This window comes from Teleopsis dalmanni, chromosome X (assembly GCF_002237135.1).
Source record: "Teleopsis dalmanni isolate 2A chromosome X, ASM223713v2, whole genome shotgun sequence".
Taxonomy (NCBI): domain Eukaryota; kingdom Metazoa; phylum Arthropoda; class Insecta; order Diptera; family Diopsidae; genus Teleopsis; species Teleopsis dalmanni.
In genome coordinates this window covers 25,407,609-25,412,527 of record NC_051848.1, presented here as the reverse complement: position 1 = coordinate 25,412,527, position 4,919 = coordinate 25,407,609, and the positions used below count along the sequence as shown (strand labels likewise).

Here is a 4,919-nt window from a genome sequence, read left to right as displayed (position 1 = left end):
GTATTTATTATTATAAGTTTTAAAAATTTCTTTAATTTTTCTAAGTCACCTTATTTGGTTTGAATTTGCTAAATTGTGTGTAGTTCCCTTGGGAATCGCTCATACGTGTAAGTACTATATTAAAAAGTTAAGTAAATTGTTAATTTTGCATTTTTTTTTTTCGTATAAAAACTTAAGTAAAATTTTCAAAAGTAATTTGTTAAATTTTCAACAAGTTTTCTAAACCTGAAATGTGGCCACATCCTAAAATTCTCATCCACAAGCCATAGATTGTGTGCATTTTTGTTGAAGATATGATGTTGTTGTGTTTGTTTGTTGTTCTGCATTGTTTTACATTGAAACCACAACATAACATGTTGCCGTGTAAAGTACCAACAGCAGTACTAGTACTAGCAGCACCAGCACCAGCAGCAGCAACAGCAACAGGAAAAAGAGCACCAACGCCGCCAATATCACTAAACGCAAAAGGCTTTTGTTAGTATGGCAAACAGACGAATCTAAGGGGCACACGCACGAGAGTGGAAAAATTATTTTTCTATACGGCGCCGCTTCCAACCACAAAATGTGTTCTACCGGATATTGTGTAGCGGTTTTGGTGTGTTGTGTTCCTCAATGCTGTATTGCACGTGCACATATACCATATACCGTTAAGGTTAACGCCATCGATAACATTGACGCCGCCATCATTATTATTGTTGCATATGCTAGAGCTGCCTCACAACTTGACTGTGAGGCTTCGGTATTTTCCTGTAACTAACTTTGACTATATTTTTATTGCTAACTGCCAATATCAACAACATTAACATACGAGCATATTAAAAAAAGTGCTGCAATTGTTACTGTGAACCTACTTTCATACAACAAGACAACAGCACAACAATACAACTGCACTACAATATAGCTGCAGTGCAATATAGTAACATAACAATATATACACACATAGAAACTCCCACACATATGCGTTTCAGTTACTATGTGTATGCTTCGTTGCAACACTATTTCCACATGGCATCGGTTCGGTTATTGGAAGCAACGCAAATCAACAAATTGAAATTCGTTTTTAAAACTGAAATTTTAACAGATTTTTGGTTACGGATTTGTGGTTAAAAATTGTAAATTACATGCGAAATTTTCTGAGTTGCATGCTGACCAGTGTATGAGAGGTAAAAATTTTTTAATTACTTTTTGCGATGCACCCGAAACTTGATATTTAAATGCGCACAAATAATATGATCATTCCGTAACTGAACCTAGAAGTTGTCTCAATATAATTTAAACATTTCGAATAAACTTCAATTGTCACAAATGTTTTAATAATGAACAGAAGAAACAGAAAATAATCAAATTTCACCAAATTAAAATTCTATTAATTAAAATAAGAATTAATAGCTATCATACGCATCCATCAACTTTGTAGTGTGTAAATATGTGTTCACAACTAATCTATTCAGTTGCCATGATTATAATAATTATATATAATAAATTGCTATAGATTTGATTAGATTAGATTTTAAGATGGTTTGGGAACTTGTCTCCACGTCACTTCATCCTTTGAGGGGATTAGTGTGACATACGCACTTCAGTTCTATAGATGAGTAGCAGTTAAGAACGTCATTATGTTCTTTGGGGAGATGTTGCCTAATTCTTAAACTATTTTGTATATATTGACATACAATCTAACTAGGTAGTTCTTAATTAGTAATTTAAAATAGAATACAGTTGAAACCATAATAAAAGACATTATTTTTTATATAAAAAAACACTCCATTTAAGGCAACTAATCAATAATAAATAACCAGATAATAATAAGATTAATTGATGTATGACTGGGAAATTGCATGTAATCTACTTAATATTTTATTCTACTTCATTTTATTCTAAACAATTTTTTTTTTATTTTTGTACTGTGTTGAAGATTGATGCACTGTTGGTTGGAATAGATCCCATTTCTGTATCTACATTATTTGATGTTAATATGTATTTTTGTAATTGCTTTCTTGGACTATACTATATCTATTTGTAGCTAATTCAATGATGAGTTTGCTTTGATATTAGCAAAGTTGAGAAAGATTCTCGTCTTTACCCAATTTTTCTGTCATTAAAGTAGATTATAAAAATTTTTGCTAATAAAGTTTATATACCATAGTTATGAAATAATTTTTCCCAGTTTTCAGAGATCAGGTCTTTAATTATATGAAATTTAATACTAGAATGTTCCTCCTTCGTTGTCATATGATCTAAGGACCAGCAGTGACAAATTTATAATTGATATTATTCTATTAACTATAGATCAGTTGAATGTAGAGACATTTGCGTTCAAACTCATTACACCATCGTTTTACAATTGGAAAAAGTGAGGTTTCATTCCCAAAAGTAGAACTGAGTTTATCGATACATTCATGCCTTGATGATCAATAACGAAAATCATAATAAATCACGCACGACTACACTTCTTGTCTAATACGTAACTTTATGTTTCTTGTGTACAAGACAAAATTTAATAGATCATACAAATTCTTAAAAATATTTAATATGTACTATTGTAAACTATAGAATGGACCCGAAACTGAAATTACGAGAAATAAATGGTGCTGTATTAGCTGGATGAGTCAATCAAACCAAAATATTGATCAAATTTTGGTTCCCTCTACACGCGATCTGACTCATACTTTAGTATATATTTCTTTCTATTACTTATCTAAAAAGTAACGATGGAAGGTACCATTATTGACAATTACAGTTATTTTATTAAAAATAATTGAAATGAACAAAGGAGGTCGTGAAATAACAGATTGATACATTGTTAGTAGTGCATTGATGAAAATATGAATAAATATCAATATACCATCGAGAAGAAGACTTGCAGACGATTTCATAGTCATGACTTAAGTATTAAAACTGACTTAAGTATAAATTATGGCAGCCAAATTAATGATTTACTTCAGTATGACTTACGTTAGAATTGAGGCTTAGGTCACGACTGTCAAATCATAGTATATCAGCCAAATCCGTTCATACTACATATCTCTACTTACTCGTAGTCTCGTTATGTCTGCCTAACAAATGATTTTAAAAATTTACATCATGTATGCATTTTTTTTTTAAATTTAAAGAAAAAAATTATTTAAATAATTAAAAATATTATTTCATTTGAAATTCTTTCTTCGTTCACTTCATTCAAAATTTGTTTGCTCCTGACTATTCTTACAAAATTCTGGTATTGTATCCAAATAAATTTCTAATCTAGCATCGTTTAAGTTATATACAGAGGTATCATGCGGAATCCATTTTTCAATTTCCTGAGAGAATTTAGGCGTATAAATAAACACCTACGCCCCGTTGAAACTGCGAAAGCTGCTGGTGCGGCTTGGCGAAACATGACAGAAACGGAGAAGCAATACTATGCTGCTAAAAAACCTGCTCAGATTAAAGGTCCAACACCTAACATATGCAAGAAATGTCATAGGCCAAAGCGAAACAAGCCCCCTGGTCTAAGTGTTAATAATCCAGTACATATTAAGGCATCAGATATTCAAAGAAATAACAAGAAACGTAAAGGGAAAAAGAAGCATGTGAATAAGAAGAAAAAACTTTTGCAAACCCAAAACTAAAAAGAAACTTGTGTAGACTGGATAGATCGGTAAACATAAAACTCCTGTATTATTTATATTATATTATATTACATAGTATATTATTCCTTATATGTATAATTTAAAGGTGGGTTGCAAATAACAATCTGTGCAAATAATAACCACGCTTTAGAAACTCTAAACCTACATCCAGTCTAATAAAAATGATGCATCCACAAACACCTGCGATGTCTCATAGAGAACATAAGCTCTTGTCAAAACCATAAGTGGTAAGTTCATAGATGAAGTTAATTAGACACTGATTTCTTGACGATGAATTTGTATTAGTGAAGCGGTAACGCAAAGTAATCATCATGAAGAGCTTAAATAAATTAAACGCTATAGCAATAAATCCATCTCTTCACTATTATCGACCAAATGCCAAATTTCATGAAGTGATGAAGAATGTATATGAAATGAACAGGTAGAAATCTCACATTGTTTGATCCATAGATTATCCATAATTATTTATTTCGAACAATTTTTTTAGATTATAACCTGAATATGTGATAGGTGATGTTCAGCTAAATATCTTTAAATGTACAAAACGCAATGACCTTAAATATAAATTTAAAAATAAACCTAAATATGTGTAAGTTATATACATATGTGATCCAATGACTATCCACTGTTACTAATCACGTATCACTTTTCAGATAGATTCACTGCTTAATTAACAAGACTTAGTAGATATATGCAGTAGATACATGCGGTAGATGATATAAGACCTAAATCAATATTTATAAAAAACTATTATTATTTTGGAGCAAAGGTGGGTATATGATCAATACATATAATTCATTTGAAATAAAATAAAATTGAAATAAAATTACTTATTTTTAAGTATGATTATTTTAATACAATACCAGGACAATATTGAAAATTTTAATCACTATAAGAAAATGAAGAAAAACGCGAAACAAAGCAACGGAGAAAGAATTATTAATAATTACTAATATTAAAATTTAATAACTATAACTACCTATTTTTGAAGTTCTTTTAATAGTAATAATTTACATATGCAATTAAAATTGTATATATATGTAAATAAACTAGCGCCCAACTATATATAGTGTTTTTTATTTTCAAAAGATTCTTCCGGAAATAAAAATTCAAATCTCAATGCCTTTTCTCCAGCGTTTTGATAAAATTGAGTCTAGTAACTGCTGATCTAAATCTATTTAGTCTTTAAGAGTTTCACTATTGAGACTGTAATATATTACAGTCTCAATAGTATATATTCTATATTAATTTATTATGTTATATTTCATTAAAACTTAATATAACCGC

The 4,919-nt window shown here is 29.9% G+C and overlaps 1 long non-coding RNA gene across 5 annotated transcripts; it reads left to right on the top strand.

Annotated features, from left to right (window-relative positions):
• Positions 1-4,614, top strand: LOC119689795. Of its 5 annotated transcripts, none has more exons than XR_005253490.1 (7): positions 1-107; positions 3,269-3,640; positions 3,718-3,859; positions 3,918-4,053; positions 4,120-4,221; positions 4,286-4,401; positions 4,474-4,613. It is a non-coding gene; the product is annotated as an uncharacterized LOC119689795 (long non-coding RNA). The 5 variants fall into 5 exon arrangements; XR_005253489.1 differs by having other exon boundaries at positions 2-107; positions 3,259-3,640; XR_005253487.1 differs by having other exon boundaries at positions 2-107; positions 3,248-3,640.
• Positions 4,615-4,919: the final 305 nt, after the last annotated feature.